The sequence below is a fragment of the Myxine glutinosa genome, chromosome 1, assembly GCF_964187855.1.
Source record: "Myxine glutinosa chromosome 1, kmMyxGlut1.1, whole genome shotgun sequence".
Taxonomy (NCBI): Eukaryota; Metazoa; Chordata; class Myxini; order Myxiniformes; family Myxinidae; genus Myxine; species Myxine glutinosa.
The window spans coordinates 429656216-429675530 of record NC_136261.1 but is presented as its reverse complement, the minus strand read 5'-3'; the positions used below and the strand labels follow the sequence as shown (position 1 = coordinate 429675530).

Below are 19315 nucleotides of genomic sequence, written 5' to 3'. Positions count from 1 at the left end.
TGTGCCATGTGGCAAACTATAGAAAAGGCCCATTTATATGGTATGTGCCATGTGGCAAATGATAGAAAAGGCCCATTTATATGGTATGTGCCATGTGGCAAACTATAGAAAAGGCCCATTTATATGGTATGTGCCATGTAGCAAACTATAGAAAAGACCCATTTATATGGTATGTGGCATGTGGCAAACTATAGAAAAGGCCACTTTATATGGTATGTGCCATGTGGCAAACTGTAGAAAAGGCCCATTTATATGGTATGTGCCATGTGGCAAACTACAGAAAAGGTCCATCCATTCATATGGTATGGGCCATGTGGCAAACTATAGAAAAGGGCCATTTATATGGTATGTGCCATGTGGCAAACTATAGAAAGGCCCATTTATATGGTATGTGCCATGTGGCAAACTACAGAAAAGGCCAATTTATATGGTATGTGGCATGTGGCAGTCTATAGAAAAGGCCCATTTATATGGTATGTGCCATGTGGCAAACTATAGAAAAGGCCCATTTATATGGTGTGTGCCATGTGGCAAACTGTAGAAAAGGCACATTTATCTGGTATGTGCCATGTGGCAAAATATAGAAAAGGCCCATTTATATGGTATGTGCCATGTGGCAAACAAAGAGAAGGCCCATTTATATGGTATGTGGCATGTGGCAAGCTATAGAAAAGGCCACTTTATATGGCATGTGGCAAACTATAGAAAAGGCCCATTTATATGGTATGTGCCATGTGGCAAACTATAGAAAAGGCCCATTTATATGGTATGTGCCATGTGGCAAACTATAGAAAGGCCCATTTATATGGTAAGTGCCATGTGGCAAACTATAGAAAAGGCCCACTTATATGGTATGTGCCATGTAGCAACCTACAGAAAAGGCCAATTTATATGGTATGTTGCAAACTATAGAAAAGGCCCATTTATATGGTATGTGCCATGTGGCAAACTATAGAAAAGGCCCATTTATATGGTATGTGCCATGTGGCAAACTATAGAAAAGGCCCATTTATATGGTATGTGGCATGTGGAAAAATATAGAAAAGGCCCATTTATATGGTATGTGGCATGTGGCAAACTACAGAAAAGGCCCATTTATATGGTATGTGCCATGTGGCAAACTATAGAAAAGGCCCATTTATATGGTATGTGCCATGTGGCAATCTGTAGAAAAGGTCCATTTATATGGTATGTGCCATGTGGCAAACTACAGAAAAGGTCCATCCATTTATATGGTATGGGCCATGTGGCATACTATAGAAAAGGCCCATTTATATGGTATGTGCCATGTGGCAAACTATAGAAAAGGCCCACTTTTATGGTAAGTGCCATGTGGTGAACTATAGAAATGGCCCGTTTATATGGTATGTGCCATGTGGCAAACTATAGAAAAGGCCCATTATATGGTATGTGGCATTTGGCAAACTATAGAAAAGGCCACTTTATATGGCATGTGGCATGTGGCAAACTATAGAAAAGGCCCATTTATATGGTATGTGGCATGTGGCAAACTATAGAAAAGGCCACTTTATATGGCATGTGGCAAACTATAGAAAAGGCCCACTTGTATGGTATGTGCCATGTGGCAAACTATAGAAAAGGCCCATTTATATGGTATGTGCCATGTGGCAAACAATAGAAAAGGCCCACTTATATGTTATGTGCCATGTGGCAAACTATAGAAAAGGCCCATTTATATGGTATGTGCCATGTGGCAAACAATAGAAAAGGCCCACTTATATGTTATGTGCCATGTGGCAAACTATAGAAAAGGCCCATTTATATGGTATGTGGCATGTGGCAAACTATAGAAAAGGCCCATTTATATGGTATGTGCCATGTGGCAAACTATAGAAAAGGCCCATTTATATGGTAAATGGCATGTGGCAAACTATAGAAAAGGCCCATTTATATGGTATGTGTCATGTGGCAAACTATAGAAAAGGCCCATTTATATGGTATGTGCCATGTGGCAAACTATAGAAAAGGCCCATTTATATGGTATGTGGCATGTGGCAAACTATAGAAAAGGCCCATTTATATGGTATGTGGCATGTGGCAAACTATAGAAAAGGCCCATTTATATGGTATGTGGCATGTGGCAAACTATAGAAAAGGCCACTTTATATGGCATGTGGCAAACTATAGAAAAGGCCCATTTATATGGTATGCGCCATGTGGCAAAATATAGAAAAGGCCCATTTATATGGTATGTGCCATGTGGCAAACTATAGAAAAGGCCCATTTATATGGTATGTGCCATGTGACAAACTATAGAAAAGGCCACTTTATATGGTATGTGGCATGTGGCAAACTATAGAAAAGGCCACTTTATATGGCATGTGGCATGTGGCAAACTATAGTAAAGGCCCATTTATATGGTATGTGGCATGTGGCAAACTATAGAAAAGAAGGAACATTTTTGGGGAAAATGCCAATTTGGTTCACACAGCTGCATGAAAAAGTAAATGTATTTTATTTGCCAGATGTCGGGCGCCCCTTTCTATGAACCTTTCTCGAGCATTACTTGATTCCTCCGATGGAACCTGGTTCTTATTCTTGGAACTTGGATATTGACATCCGCCCACTCCCCTTGATCTCATACGCACATTCCATACAAAGGGGGCCTTTTCTGTGCCCCTGGCATTTTCCCCAATATATATCCAAAAAAATTGATGATTTATGTCACCGGACCCAAGAACTACTCCCCTCAAAAACAACCGACTTCCAGTTTCGCGCGCCGCTGATGCAGTGCCCCCTGTTTCCGGAAGCCTGGTACTCATTTTGCCGACTTAAAAAGGACGACAAGCTGAGTCAACCCACCTGATGTTATTTTAACATCTAATGTTAAAACATCTTCAACGTCTTAAAAGACGTTTCATCTTAAAAAGACCCGAACATCTCAAACGAGCCACATTAACCATGAAGTCAACACCAGGATTAGTTTCACAGGTAACAAAGTAGAACGACACTCTGTATCGCACAAACCTCCACCAGGATAAACAGGTTACGTTTTGTATCCACTGATAGACCGGATCTGGATTCGGACCTGAACCTCCATTGAAGCAGCTTCTTCTTCTTCTTCTTCTCAAAAGCCCATCTCATCCCCCGAGTTTCGTCATAATCCATCCACAACTCTGTCATATCGTGCTATGTATAATCATACTATTCGCCCGATCTCTCTGTTGATATTATGAAGAATCACTTCAAATGATCGTTTTACAGAATATCTTTCTCAGTATTAATAATAAAATGAGAAACTCCGAACAAACCTTTTCCTCAGAAGATCCGAACCGATCACTGTTTCAGCCGCTTGTGGAAAAGGACACGGAGCCGAGCAGGGAGGACAAAAGGACACGGGCACGAAACCAAAAAGGACGCGGACACGAAACCAAAAAGGACACGGATCGATCCGATCCGATCACGGGGATCTTCGTCACAGTTACAGTTCAAGGCTTGCAAGATCACCCGGAGGTTTTCGTCGGTGTTGAATCCTTCCTGTGGACGCAATTCATTCTTCTTCTTCCTCCTCGAAATCACCGATCTCCACCATGTGGTCGTTGATGGATCATTGGCCAATTGGCGTTAGATAAATAAATGAAGCCATATATCGGCCATTTTACCACTCCCGTTCGCGGCGCATGAGAATAATTACATTTAGTTCAGTTGTTTTTCAATCGTCGACTGGGCACGAAGTTTGGAGTTACACCGAACCCCTTATATTGACGTAGTAGTGAACGAGAAAACATCAGAACTCTTTCCAGGATGCCGCGCCCTTCGGGGTTCCACTCGCCTCTCACGCCGTCCCGCCCCTCCCCTTCCAGGCCTGCCACGCCCCGTCCCACCCCGTCCCGCACCGCCCCGTCCCGCTCCTCCTCGATCCTACTGTTCTTGGAAACAACGAAACCGAAATCCTGGTAGATCTACGAGCCTCCAGTAACAGCACTTTATTTTTGTTTTCTCCTTTACGATACCAGCTCGGGGGAAATTCCGTCAAAATGACGAGTGCACAAAAATAAACAACACAAAGGATTACAATAAATATAGTTATGGATTATGTCCGATGGAATATTTGCAATAAATAATACATTAATGCAGTGCTGGAAATGAGAGTTTCCCTGCGAAGGATTAGAGGTGAGGACAGCAATTTGTTTAAACATCGCATGTTGAATAGAGAGCATTGTAACATCAGCATGTCCCTCCCCCTCCCCCTCTGCCCAACAGGAAAAGACATCTTTAGAATTACCCCTAAACCCCACTCCACTAACAGGAGCGCAAGGTGGTCTCCAGCATCTCCCCTCCCCCCTACCCCAAAAGTAGGGGAAGGCGATCTCAAGCATCCCCTCACCCTCCACCCACCCCCTCCCATCCTCCACCCCAAGAGTAGGGAAAGGCAATCTCTAGCATCCCCCCCCCACCCCCACATCCCACCCCTCCTCCCCCACCCCAAGAGTATGGGAAGGCGATCTCTAGCAACCCTCCACCCCCACCCCAATAGGAGGGTAAGGCGATCTCCAGCATTTCCCCCCCCCTCCCCCACCCCAAAAGTAGGGGAAGGCGATCTCTAGCATCCCCTCCCCCAACCCCCACCCCCCGCCCGAAGAGGAGCGTAAGGCAATCTCTAGCATCTCCCCCTCCCGCACCCTAAGAGGAGTGTAAGGCAATCTCTAGCATCTCCCACTCCCCCACCCTAAGAGGAGTGTAAGGCAATCTCCAGCATCTCCCCCACCCCCCCTCCCCCCCTCCCCCCTCCACCCCACGAGAAGGGTATGGCAATCTCGAGCATCCCCTGCCCCCACCCTAAGAGGAGGGTAAGGCGACGTCGAGCATCTCCCGCCCCAGGAGGAGGGTATGATGATATCTAGCATCTCCCCCACGCCAAGAGGAGGGTAAGGCGCTGTCAAGCATCTCCCCCCCCCCCTAAGTTTTTTTTATGATTAAATTTATAATTTAATTTTTTTATAAATTTGATTTTAATTAAAATCTTTTTTTTTTTTAAATATCGGCTTTCAAGCTAATATGGCTGCTGCACCACATGACATATGATCTGAAAAATGTCCACTCTGTATATGTATGGGTCGGGGATCAGGTTTGTGAAGTTTTGTGTTGATCGGACAAGGTTCGTTTTTCTATCCAAGATGCCTGCCAAACCACATGACCTACAATGTTATCATTTTCAAACTATATGCAACATTGGTGTTAGATGATGTTTGTAAAATTTCGCATTGTTAGGGTAAGTAGTTTCAGATATAATTATTTAATATTTTCCTTCAATCCAATATGGCTGCCGAACCATGTGACCAATGATGTCGTAAATGTAATATTTCAATTCAAATGGGTCATAGATCATGTGCACGCAATTTCAGATTTTTAGGACAAGGAATTCGATTTATGGTCCAAGCGGAGTCCAGGTAATCACATCCCAGAATGAGCACATTCCCTTAGGAGAGATAAAATACCTTCTTTGGTACAATCTCTGAACAGGTATTTTTGGTTATTGAAAACATGGAGTTCTTGTACTGAAGGTAATTTCACTTGAAGGTAAAATCATCTCTCCAGAACAATTAAACATTCATAATAATCGATACAGGTATTCGGTTTTGTTTACGCGTTTCACAATTACTCGCAATTCATTTTAGGAGAACACAAATTATTACCACACCGTGAAACACCTGGACGCCAGTTTATACCTGGGTCAGGATTCGAACCCGGACATGTTCAAATCGTCGGTAAAGAAGGATCATTTAAGAAGGATCATTTTAGCCATGAGGGTAAATGTCCAGGTGAAGTACATGACATTCTCATTGCTCTCCCTCACACGAATCCCCTTTTCTTACCTACACAGGTGCTTCCAGGCGTTCAAATCGAACGGTTGTTCTTCATAAACGAGCGAATACTGTATCAAGGTCCAGGTAAATTGTAATGAGCTAAAGATTCCACCGACAACCCCCAAGACATTCCTCCTGGGAGACAAGATCACGTGTACCGATTGTTATCGAGTCGTGAAACGAACTGTTGAAACACCCGTCTGTGACGTCACAGCGCATTATGACGACACAATCCACCGACAACCCCCAAGACATTCCTTCTGGGAGACAAGACCACGTTTACCGATTGTTATAAAGTTTGTTCGATCGAACATTGAGTTGTACAAGGACAAGGAATCGGGACTCCAGGTTACACTTCAGCCATTGTCCGATGTACACGTTTAAACCAGGTATCCAACAATGGTCTTTGAACGTGATTTACTTCGCTCGAGGAATCGACTCAGAAATGATGGGACACGCGTTATAAGCCGGGTCACCTGGTGTGGATCGGGTTTTCAATCACACCGTAATACTCCATGTCGTGATGACGTTTATCACGTTGGTTTGTGTACGATGACGTAATACGTCGGTGGAACTGTCCTGGTGTGACGTGTTCCCGTTAATCTAACAAATGCTCGTCGTACCTTTACCTTATTTACAGGAGTGCCTCGTGGGTTTCAGCAGCGATGTGTAATTTGTTCAGGATGCCGGCGATAGCTTGCCTACTCTTCGTGAAGGAGACCGTGGGATCTTTAACATTCACCAACTAATGCGAGCATACAGGACGTCCGGCTTTGCGTCCATCCGAGGGACGAAGGTGAATGCATTGATGAATCACCTGCCTGCGAAGCAGCTGGACGGCAGTTTATACCCGGGTCGGGATTCGAACCCAGCCGCCCGTGGTTGTCTGGAACTTTGATTCATCAATCCATGATTTGAAGCCTACCGTCTTGTTCTTTTCCTCGAAGGTAGTTTTGACATAGCCTGGAGGTGTGTTTAGGGTCATTATCTTGCTGTAGGATGAACCCCTGACCAACTAGGCGTATACCAGAGGGTATTGCATGGCGCTGCAAAATGCTGTGGTAGCCCTTTTGGTTCAGGGTGCCAGTCACTCTGTGCAAGGCGCCGACTCTGGATCCAGCAAAAGAGCCCCAGACCATCATGCTTCCTCCTCCATGTTTGACAGTTGGTGTAGCACACTGAGGAACCATCCTTTTGCCGATTCGACAGTGTACAAAAACCCTGCGTGATGAACCAAAGATTTCAAATTTTGATTCATCGGTCCACAAGACCTTCTTCGACTTTTGCAGTCTTCAGTAGTCCACTGGCAGAGTGCTTCATGGCCCAGGCAAGCCTCTTTTTCTTATTTTGCCATCTTAGCAATGGCTTTCTTACTGCCACTCGACCTATCAAACCTGCAGCTCGAAGTCTTCTCTTCACAGTTGAAACTGAGACTTGCTTACTTCGACCAGTTTTAAGCTGTGCTTGAAGCTGTTGTCCTGTGAGCCGCCTATCACACAAGCTGTTGACTTTCAGAAACTTGTCTTCTGATTCTGTTGTGGCTTTGGGTCTGCCAGACTTCTTCCTGTCAGAGTTTCCTCCAGTTTCCAAGTGCCTTTTGATGGTGTGGGAAACTGTACTCACTGACACCTTGGCTTTCCTTGCAATTTCTTTGCAATGATTCTATGATTTCTTTTTTTATCTCCAATTGTTTATTTGTTCTCTGCTTAATTTCAGAGTACATTGAGACATTAAACTGCATAAATTTCAATAAAAACTGGTAAAATTGAGGTGTTCTAAAACTTTTGACCGGTGGTGCACTTGTCATCTTCCCACTCATCAACTTTCACAATGAACATCCCACCCAACAAACATTACAGAGTCAGAGAAAATAAACAATTTATTACATATGGTATCATAGGTGTGCAAGTGTCATCCATGCACGGAACATGGTATACTGTCTAACAGTACAGGACAAATGCTTTAGTAGATGGTGTACATCAACATGAATTACAATGAGATTGATCTACAATGGACATGGTTTATAACATTTGAACCTGGATACATGAATTACAAGGAGATTGATGGACAATGGACAAAGGCATGGCTTATAACATTTGAACCTGGATACATGAATTGCAAGGAGATTGATGGACAATGGACAAAGACATAGTTTATAACATTTGAACCTGGATACAGGAATTACATGGAGATTGATGGACAATGGACAAAAACATGGTTTACAGTCATGTGAAAAAGTAAGTACACCCCATGTAAAGTTTTGACTTTTTCAACATATTTCAACATACAGCTATTTGATCTTCATTTCAACAACATTGAAAGATATAGGTGATATAATACAACAAATATCATGAAACATTTACATTTTGTAGTCCATTGTATAATTTAAATGAACATAAATGCAAATTTCACATGTGGAAAAAGTAAGTACACCCTTGGCTCTAATCGGTGGTATTGCCCCCTTTGGCAGAAACAACCTCAAGTAGGCGTTTCTTACAACGGTCTACCAGTCGATGACATCCACTGAGAGAAATTTTTGCCCACTCCTCCATGCAGAATTCTTTCAGCTGTGTGATGTTTGAGGGGTTTCTTGCATGCACAGCTCGTTTCAAATCCCCCCACAACATGTCGATGGGATTTAGATCCGGGCTTTGATTTGGCCATTCCAGAACCCTCCCTTTCTTGCTTTTCAGCCATTCCTTGGTGGATTTACTGGTATGTTTAGGGTCATTGTCATGTTGCAAGGTCCACCTTCGGTTGAGCTTCAACTTTCCGACAGATGGCCTCACATTATCCTCAAGCACCCTCTGGTACAATGAAGAATTCATAGAGGATTCTATGATGGTGAGCTTCCCAGGCCCTGATGCAGCAAAGCTGCCCCAAACCATAATACAGGGTCCGTCAGGGAGGTGTGACGATTTTCAGAAAACTCGTACACAGTTATTTTTAGTCGAATTTCAATTTTTTTTTTTTTAAAGACTACATATATAATGCCATTTAATACACTGTAACAAAGACATTTTAAAAATGTAATTCATGTTTGAAAAATGACATCATCTAAATGGCGGCCGTTCTTGTCCAAGCATTCTTGCAGACGCGCGGAAAAGTTCCAGCATTTCTCAGCACAGCAGCATCCCTCAGCAGTTCCAGCATTCTTTCTGCGAACGTAAACCGCCGTACAAAATCATTCTGCTGCAGTTCTTGAACCACCATGATTTTGTACGCGTGATAATGAAGGTCCAAGTGCAAAATTCGACGAACTGATCTGTCTGACATCCGTAGAGCGCGAGCGTGCCGTACTGCTGACCGACGAGGGCTGGCCTCCACAGCTTGTCGAACCCTTTCGATGTTTTCCGGGGTCCTAACGGTTCGATCACCTCCCCGAGCTGCTCCCGGCCTCACAGATCCAGTTGTCCTGAAGTTTTTTACCCACTTCAATGTTGTGTTTCGAGACGGAATGGCGCCACGTCGACCAACATTGAAGTGAGTCCGAAATCTGTGCTGTGTAAGCACCACCGAACTACCCATTTGAATAAACGTCTCAACAACAAAGACGCGATGTTCAATCGTCCACAGCTCCATGGCTACTGAAATGGCGCCTAACAACGAGTAACCAACAGCCATCACGCATGCGCTAGACCCCCACTTGCATTGTTATACCCAATTCAAACATTAATTACATTTGTAAAATGTCTTTGTTACAGTGTATTAAATGGCATTATATATGTAGTCTTTAAAAAATATATAAATTGAAATTCGACAAAAAATAATTGTGTATGAGTTTTCTGAAAATCGTCACACCTCCCAGCCGGACCCTGTATTTCCACCACCATGCTTTACAGTTGGTATCAGGTTCTTGTGGTCAAATGCTGTCTTTGGTTTTCGCCAAACATGTGTTCTGGTACTGTGGCCAAATAGCTCTACCTTTGACTCATCTGACCAGAGCACATTGTTCCAGAAGTGCTGGTCTTTGCCTAGGTGTTCATTGGCAAACTTTAGTCTTGCCCTGATGTTCTTTCTGGACAGCAAAGGATTCCTCCTGGCACACCTCCCATGTAGATCAAATTTGTGCAGCCTCTTTCTAATGGTGGACTCGTGCACTTTGACATCAACAGTGGCAAGAGCTGCCTGTGGGTCCCGTGATGACATTCTGGGGTTCTTAAAGACTTCTTTCAGCATCTTGCGGTCTGCTCTCGGGCTGAACTTGCTGGGGCGGCCTGGCCTGAACAAGTTGGCAGTTGTTTGGAATTTTCTCCACTTGTAGATGATCTTCCGGACAGTCGAATGATTGATTTTATATTGTTTGGAGATCTTTTTAAATCCGTTCCCAGACTCGTACGCATCTATAACCACCTTTCTGAAGGCCTCAGAGAGCTCTTTTTATCTAGGCATAGTGACGCTGCACACTTCAACAACAAAGAGCAAACCAAACTAAATGTCTGAGGTTTAAATAAGACAGGTTCCTCCAAGATCCTCTCTAACGATGTTCTAATCATTTGCACCTGAGCTGGTGCACCTGATTCTAATTTTAGGTATTTCAAGTAGTGATAAATGTAGGGGTGTACTTACTTTTTCCACATGCAAAATTTGGATTTAGGTTTATTTAAATTATACAATGGACTACAAAATGTAAATGTTTCATGATATTTGTTATATTATATCACCTTTATCTATCAATATTGTTGAAATGAAGATCAAATATCTGTATGTTGAAATATGTTGAAAAAGTCAAAACTTTACATGGGGTGAACTTACTTTTTCACGTGACTGTATAACATTTGAACCTGGATTCTCTGCAGCTTGTCCGAGGAGCTCAGATGGGAACACGAACAGATGGTAACAAACATTACTTCTGAGAATGGTGTTGTCCCAAGTCCCACCACAAACACCTTGTTGGATTATTCTCACCTAGGTCTTCTCTCTGCAGACAGACGGTTTTCTATCCCATTACATGGCCTTTGTTCTGTACATCTCCTGCCACGAAGCCGAGTCCATGACCAACTGACTCAACAAATCTGCTTCTTGCCTCGTGCTCTTCATCTCATCTTTCAATCATCTCATTCATCATTGATTTATTCTTTCCCCAACGCACACCTCATTCTCTACAACCCTCACCGACACTCTCTTTCCATCCTGTTCATCGTTTTTTTTCTACCTGTTTACTTTATTCTCGATTCGGCTCCTCTAGAATCTCGACTTCTGAATAAAAATACAAATTAATACCAAAATTCACTCGATCTATTTTCTATTTTTAATTATTTACCATTCTTTTCCAGATTACTTGTTTTGATTTGTAAAAATGTTTTATTTTAACAATATTCTCTCCTCCAAGAATTTCTAAAACTGATGTTTTTCCTTTTTATTCCAAGGCTCGAGACCATGTCAGACTTTAAATCTGTGAAGAGGACACCGCTCCCAGTTCTGGACTTCTCGAAGGAGGAGAAGAACTTGGACGGGCTCATCACACTCAATAAGAACTTTCTTGAGAAGATACAGAGTGAGTGACACAAACTGGACATTTTATAAAGAAAATAATAAGGGAACACAAAACGTGGCACAAATATGAAAGAGAAACGGGAATATAGAGAACGGCACTCATGGGAGAGTATACCTCCGCCAGGTGAACACTTTACATTTTGTATCCCAGAGTAGACAAGGCAATCACAATACAGAATCACATTTAATCAAAATCATCCATCCACAACTTTTTGACATATCCTGCTATATATCGTTTTTGGCCCTTTGTCCCAATGGTGAAGAATCACTTTAAAAATTCTACTAGCTGGATACGGATCCGGACTTTCACCAAAATTGAATTGTTTCTTCCTTCTCATAAACACAACCTGTCCAACAAGTTTCGTCCAAAGCCGTCCATAACGTTTTGAGATATCCTGCAGTGTATCGTTTTTGGTGTTATTGTAGCGGTTACCGCTGGATGCACACAATCGCCTTGCACCGGCCAGAGCACGGCCAGACGCGCTTCTCCCGGGCATGCCCGGACTCACTGTTCTCGGGCACGCCCGAACCTCCCGGGCACGCCCGGTCTCGTCTTTCCCGGGCATGCCCGCTATCGCCTTTCCACGGCTCGCCCAGAGTGTCCGGGCATGCCCGCTCTCGCCTTTCCAGTGCTCGTCCAGAGCGCCTGGGCACGCCCAGCCTCGACTTGCCAGGCCGCAGCCAAACACGCCCGGGCAGGTCCAGACTCGCCTTTCCAAGGCTCGCCCTTGACACCCGGGCATGCCCGGTATAGCTTTTGCCGGGCAAACTTCCCGACATAAATGTGTATATATATTGCTGCCCGAAAAACGGGCTTGTCAGAATACCTGAGCTGTTTTGTTTCAATAAAGCAACTCGGACGAATTCCGTCTTTGGTCGCGTCACTTCTTTCGACTCGCGTTGGAGCGCAGTTCCTTCATTGGTGACCTACCGACATGGATACGGCAGTGACGCTTAAACTGCCTACCTTCTGGGAGGCTCACGCGGCTGTTTGGTTCGCTCAGTCAGACTCTCAGTTCGCCCTGCGAGGCATCACCGCGGACGACACCCGCTTCCACCATGTTGTGGCGGCGCTCGGTTCCGCCACCGCGGCCCGCGCCTTGAGCCTCCTCGAGCACCCGCCGGCTGCTGACAAATACGACGCGCTGAAGACACTCCTCCTCGACGCTTTCGCCCTCTCACCGGCAGCACGCGCACGGCGCCTGCTCGCTCTGCCCGAGCTCGGCGACACGCGCCCGTCCGAGTGCATGGACTATACGCTCTCGTTGCTCGGTGAGCACTCTCTGGATTTTCTGTTCCGCGAGCTGTTCCTTCGCCAGCTGCCTCACCCGGTACACCTCGCCCTGGCTGGCACGTTGATCACGGATTCCCGCGCCCTCGCCAGGGAAGCCGATAAGATCTCCTAGGCGGGCCAGCACATTGGCGCAGCTACCTGGAGCCCGCCGCCGTCCGAGGCGACGCCCACGACGCCCGAGCGCCCTGCGCGGTTGGAGGCCGAACTGCCGGTGCAACTGGCGGCCGCCACGCCGCACCGCCCGCTTCCGACACGACGGCCGGGGCCTCCACCTGACCGGGCGTGGTGTTATTACCATGCCAGGTTCGGACACAAGGCTCGGACGTGCCGGCCCCCGTGCACTTTCGGCAGGTCGGGAAACGGCCGGGCCGGCGTTCATTCCCAGCCATGAGTGCCGGCCACTTGGGCAACTTGCTTTTTATTCGGGACAAAGCGTCTGGGCGGCGTTTCCTGTGTGACACCGGCGCCCAACTGAGCGTCATACCCGCCTCCGAGCAGGACAGGCGGGACGCCATTTGCGGCCCCTCTTTGGTCACTGCTAATGGCTCGCCATACGCACTTTCGGCCCACGCGTCGTCACCCTCTGCTTCGGCAGCCAGCGTTTTCAATGGACTTTTGTTACCGCCAGCGTCCCCGTGGCTTTGCTGGGCGCCGACCTCCTCTGTGCGCACGGGCTGCTGGTCGACGTCAAACGACGTCGCCTTGTCTACGCCGAGACCTTCAGCTCCCTGGCGTGCACAATGAGCAGCTCCGCGCCAACCGAACTGGCGTGCGCCCTCCCGGCAGCGAACGAGTTCGCTCGCCTGCTCGCGGAATTCCCGGCCCTCACGCGGCCGACGTTTTCGGCCGTCACGGTGCGGCACGGGATCGAGCACCACATATCCACTATGGGCCCGCCGGTCTACGCCAGGGCCCACCCCCTCGACCCGGCCAAGCTCGCCGTGGCGAAGGCCGAGTTCGACGCGTTGGAGCACCTCGGCATCGTGCGGCGCTCCGATAGCGCGTGGGCCTCGCCACTGCACATCGTGCCAAAGCCGGGGGGTGGATGGCGCCCGTGTGGCGACTACCGCCGTCTCAACGACGCTACCACCCCCGACAGGTACCCGATCCCGCATATTTAGGACTTTTCCGCCCGTTTGGCGGGACGGGTCATCTTTTCGAAAATTGACCTGATACGGGGCTACCACCAGGTACCTGTCCGGGCGGCCGACGTCCCGAAGACGGCCGTCATCACGCCGTTTGGCCTTTTCGAATTTTTGCGGATGCCGTTTGGCCTCAAGAACGTGGCCCAGGCATTCCAGCGCTTGATGGACGGCGTGCTGCGCGACCTGCCATTTCTTTTCGTCTATCTGGACGATATCCTCGTCGTGAGCACGTCCCGTGCCGAGTACCTCCTCCACCTCCGAACACTGTTCGGTCGCCTCAGCGAGCACGGCTTAATTGTCAACCCAGTCAAATGCCACTTCGGCGCGATGACCGTTGACTTTTTGGGCCACCGCATCACCAAGACCGGGGCCGTGCCGCTGCCGACCAAGGTCGAGGCCATCACCACGTTCCCGCGTCCCCGTTCCATCAAGGCCCTCCAAGAGTTCCTCGGCATGGTGAATTTTTATCACCGATTCGTGCCCCGCGCTGCTCAGCTCATGCGGCCCCTTTACGAGGCCCTCTGGGGCAAGCCGGCCAAGAATGACATTGTTTGGTCCACGGCCATGGACGTGGCCTTCGCCAGCGCCAAACGGGCCCTCACCGATGCAACGCTGCTGGCTCACCCGTTGCTCAACGCGCCCATCGCCCTCACTACGGACGCCTCCAACTACGCGGTGGGCGCCGTCCATGAGAAATGGGTGGACGGGGTTTGGCAGCCATTCGCTTTTTTCAGCCGGCAACTCCGGCTGAACCAGTTAAACTACAGCACGTTCGACCGCGAGCTGCTCGGGCTATTCCTGGCCGTTCTCCATTTCCGACACCTCCTGGAGGGCCGCCCGTTCATGACTTTCGTCAACCACAAGCCATTGGTCTACGCAATGGCTAGGGTCACGGAGCCGTGGTCGGCCCGCCAGCAGCGCCACCTCTCCGCCGTGTCGGAGTTCACCACGGACATCCGGCACGTCGCCGGCAAAGACAACCCCATGGCCGACTGTCTTTCTCGGGCCAGCGCGAACGCGGTCCACCTCGGCGTGGACTTCGCGCTCATGGCGGCCGACCAGACCACCGACGCCTCAGTGCAGGCACTCCGTGCGGCGGACACGGGCCTCTGCCTGGCCGACATTCCCTTCGCGGGCACCGTCCTGCTCTGCGACGTCTCCCAGGGCCAGCCTCGCCCCATCGTGCCCGTTTCCTGGCAGCGCCGCATCTTCGCCTCCATCCACGGCCTTTCTCACCCGGGCCGGAAAGCTTCTCAGAAGCTGGTGTCGGCACGTTTCGTCTGGCACGGCCTTCGATGAAACATCCGCGAATGGGCCAACGCCTGCACGGCCTGCCAGCGGGTCAAGGTCCACCGCCACACCCAGGCCCCGCTGGCACCTTTCGCCGTGCCTGAACGGCGTTTCGACCACGTCCACGTGGACCTGGTGGGTCCCCTGCCCCCCTCGCAGGGGTTCACCCACCTGCTCACCATGGTGGACAGGACCACCAGGTGGCCGGAGGCCGGCCAGAGGCCGGCCATTGAAGCAAAACAGCTCAGGTATTCTGACAAGCCCGTTTTTCGGGCAGCAATATATATACACATTTATGTCGGGAAGTTTGCCCGGCAAAAGCTATACCGGGCATGCCCGGGTGTCAAGGGCGAGCCTTGGAAAGGCGAGTCTGGACCTGCCCGGGCGTGTTTGGCCGGAGGCCGGCCGGCCGGCCATTGAAACAAAACAGCTCAGGTATTCTGACAAGCCCGTTTTTCGGGCAGCAATATATATACACATTTATGTCGGGAAGTTTGCCCGGTAAAAGCTATACCGGGCATGCCCGTGTGTCAAGGGCGAGCCTTGGAAAGGTGAGTCTGGACCTGCCCGGGCGTGTTTGGCTGCGGCCTGGCAAGTCGAGGCTGGGCGTGCCCGGGCGCTCTAGACGAGCACTGGAAAGGCGAGAGCGGGCATGCCCGGACGCTCTGGGCGAGCCCTGGAAAGGCGATAGCGGACATGCCCGGACGCTCTGGGCGAGCCCTGAAAAGGCGATAGCGGGCATGCCCGGACGCTCTGGGCGAGCCCTGGAAATGCGAGAGCGGGCATGCCCGGGAAAGACGAGACCGGGCGTGCCCGGGAGGTTCGGGCGTGCACGGGAACAGTGAGTCCGGGCATGCCCGGGAGAGGCGCGTCTGGCCGTGTTCTGGCCGGTGCAAGGCGATTGTGTGCATCCAGCGGTAACCGCTACATTATCTCCCAATGGTGAAGAATCACTTAATAAATTCTACGAGCCGGATCTGAATCCGGATCTTCACCCAAATCTAATCATTTCATCGCTGTCACATACGCTACAGCTCTGCCAAGTTTTGTTTGAATCCTTCCACAACTTTATTGAGATATTTTGTTCACAAATGGACAGACAGACAGACAAACAGACAGGCAGGGGTGAAAACATAACCTCCATCCACCTTTAAAGATTCTAGAAAAGGAACAAATGATAATATTTTTATTATGTTCCATATCATGGCTCACGATGAGTAAGGTTACAGAGGGCAAAACGCAAACATGGTTTCATTGGGGGAAACAGGTGTACACAACAGGTAGATGCAACAAGCAAGGTATCCAACAAACAGGAGAAAACTAAAGATGTGAGGGGAGGAAACATGTGAAACCACGGGGCTTGGGAGAGGTGGGGTTCACAAGGGCAGTAATATTTGCAGGTAGTGATGGGAGATGTCACAATATGTTGGTGTAACACGTACTTGAAGTTCCTGGATATGGAAGGAAAATTTGGATTGAATCGTCTCCAGAAAGCAGTAAACAAATTGGATAAAATATCAGATATTTGCAGTGAGTAGAGATTCTGGGAGTTTGATCAGAAGGAATTACTGTAAGAAGGGATTCATCCTCGATATATTAGAGATGGTCGGAGATCGAAGAGAGCAGAGGGATCAAGAATGGAGGAAATGGGGTAAAAAAAATCACACAAACAACAGGCATGAAGAACTAATGTAACGTGTTAGATGGGGTGATGTAATAGACACTGGGGAAAACGGCGGTAAAACCCTGAATCATTTTTATTTATACACCTTTAAATATTTATTCAAATTGAATCAATTATAAACTTTAACACTATTGAAGGAACTGCGCTCCAACGCGAGTCGAAAGAATTGACGCGACCAAAGACGGAATTCGTCCGAGTTGCTTTATTGAAACAAAACAGCTCAGGTATTCTCACAAGCCCGTTTTTCGGGCAACAATATATATACACATTTATGTCGGGAAGTTTGCCCGGCAAAAGCTATACCGGGCATGCCCGGGTATCAAGGGCGAGCCTTGGAAAGGCGAGTCTGGACCTGCCCGGGCGTGTTTGGCTGCGGCCTGGCAAGTCGAGGCTGGGCATGCCCAGGCGCTCTGGGCGAACACTGGAAAGGCGATAGCGGGCATGCCCGGACGCTCTGGGCAAGCCCTGGAAAGGCGATAGCGGGCATGCCCGGACGCTCTGGGCGAGCCCTGGAAAGGCGATAGCGGGCATGCCCGGACGCTCTGGGCGAGCCCTGGAAAGGCGATAGCGGGCATGCCCGGGAAAGACGAGACCGGGCGTGCCCGGGAGGTTCGGGCGTGCCCGGGAACAGTGAGTCCGGGCATGCCCGGGAGAGGCACGTCTGGCCGTGTTCTGGCCGGTGCAAGGCGATTATGTACATCCAGTGGTAACCGCTACACACGCCCCTCCAGAATCGACCTGCACCGGCAGGGTCAATTTAAGGGGGGTCCGGATGACCCGGCCGAAGCAACCCCTGGAGGGTCGTGGGGAGGGGTCTGACGTGGTGGTGGGTGGTCGAGCGGGGGGAACTGTGGACGGGGGGCGGCCTCGCCGCAGAGGAAGGGCCAACCGTGGTGGTCAGTTGACGTCCATGTGCGCCGGTTTGAGGCGGTCCACAGAAATCCGGTCCGGCCGGCCGCCGAAGTCGACGATGAAAGACTTGTCGCCCCGTCGCAGGACCCGGAAGGGCCCGTCGTACGGCGGCCGGAGTGGCCCCCGGTGCGCGTCATGACGCACAAAGACGTACTCCGATGTGTGAAGCGCCGGGGGGACGTAGGACTGGGGGCCACCGTGGCGGGACGTCGGCACGGGGGCAAATCGTCAGGCGGCCTCCTAGAGGTCCGAGCGCTGGCGAGCGGCGGACCAGGGACTGGTAGCGTCAGGCACGAATTCGCCCGGGACGCGGAGTGGCTGGCCGTAGACGAGCTCGGCGGCGGACGCCTGGAGGTCTTCCTTGGGGGCCGTGCGAAGGCCCAAAAGGACCCACGGCAGCCGGTCGGCCCAACCGTCGTCCTGAAGGCCGGCCATGAGTGCGGCCTTCATGGAGCGGTGAAACCGCTCGCACAACCCATTGGCTTGGGGGTGGTAGGCCGTGGTGCGGTGCAGCATGACCCCCAACGAACGGGCGACCGCGCCCCAAAGCTCAGACGTGAACTGTGGGCCGCGGTCGGACGAGATGTCCGCTGGTGCGCCGAAGCGCGCGACCCAGGTGGCGATGAACGCCTGCGCCACGTCGGCGGTGGTGGTGGAGGTGAGGGGCACGGCCTCCGGCCACCTGGTGGTCCTGTCCACCATGGTGAGCAGGTGGGTGAAACCCCGCGAGGGGGGCAGGGGACCCACCAGGTCCACGTGGACGTGGTCGAAACGCCGTTCAGGCACGGCGAAAGGTGCCAGCGGGGCCTGGGTGTGGTGGTGGACCTTGGCTCGCTGGCAGGCCGTGCAGGCGTTGGCCCAGTCGCGGATGTTTCGTCGAAGGCCGTGCCAGACGAAACGCGCCGACACCAGCTTCTGAGAAGCTTTCCGGCCCGGGTGAGAAAGGCCGTGGATGGAGGCGAAGATGCGGCGCTGCCAGGAAACGGGCACGATGGGGCGAGGCTGGCCCTGGGAGACGTCGCAGAGCAGGACGGTGCCCGCGAAGGGGATGTCGGCCAGGCGGAGGCCCGTGTCCGCCACGCGGAGTGCCTGCACCGAGGCGTCGGTGGTCTGGTCGGCCGCCATGAGCGTGAAGTCCACGCCGAGGTGGACCGCGTTCGCGCTGGCCCGCGAAAGGCAGTTGGCCACGGCGTTGTCTTTGCCGGCGACGTGCTGGATGTCCGTGGTGAACTCCGACACGGCGGAGAGGTGGCGCTGCTGTCGGGCCGACCACGGCTCCGTGACCTTAGCCATTGCGTAGACCAACGGCTTGTCGTCGACGAAAGCCGTGAACGGGCGGCCCTCCAGGAGGTGTCGGAAATGGCGAACGGCCAGGAATAGCCCGAGCAGCTCGCGGTCGAACGTGCTGTAGTTTAACTCGTTCGGCCGGAGTTGCCAGCTGAAAAAAGCGAGTGGCTGCCAAACCCTGTCCACCCATTGCTTATGGACGGCGCCCACCGCGTAGTTGGAGGCGTCCGTAGTGAGGGCGATGGGCGCGTTGAGCACCGGGTGAGCCAGCAGCGTTGCGTCGGCGAGGGCCCGTTTGGCACTGGCGAAGGCCGCGTCCATGGCCGCGGACCAAACAATGTCATGCTTGGCCGGCTTGCCCCGGAGGGCCTCATAAAGG

General features: G+C 50.4%; 1 protein-coding gene across 2 annotated transcripts in view; it reads right to left on the bottom strand.

The window, feature by feature from the left end:
* LOC144888247 (E3 ubiquitin/ISG15 ligase TRIM25-like) overlaps positions 1-19315 on the bottom strand; it is a 950979-nt gene that overhangs the window by 91242 nt on the left and 840422 nt on the right. Inside the window, exon 1 of one of the 2 annotated variants that reach the window (XR_013621957.1) lies at positions 3273-3781. The exons of the other annotated variant lie outside the window; for it this stretch is intronic. The gene's annotated coding sequence lies outside the window, so the exon portion shown is untranslated. Of the gene's footprint in view, positions 1-3272; positions 3782-19315 lie in introns of those variants that run through there. 2 annotated transcript variants of the gene reach the window in all.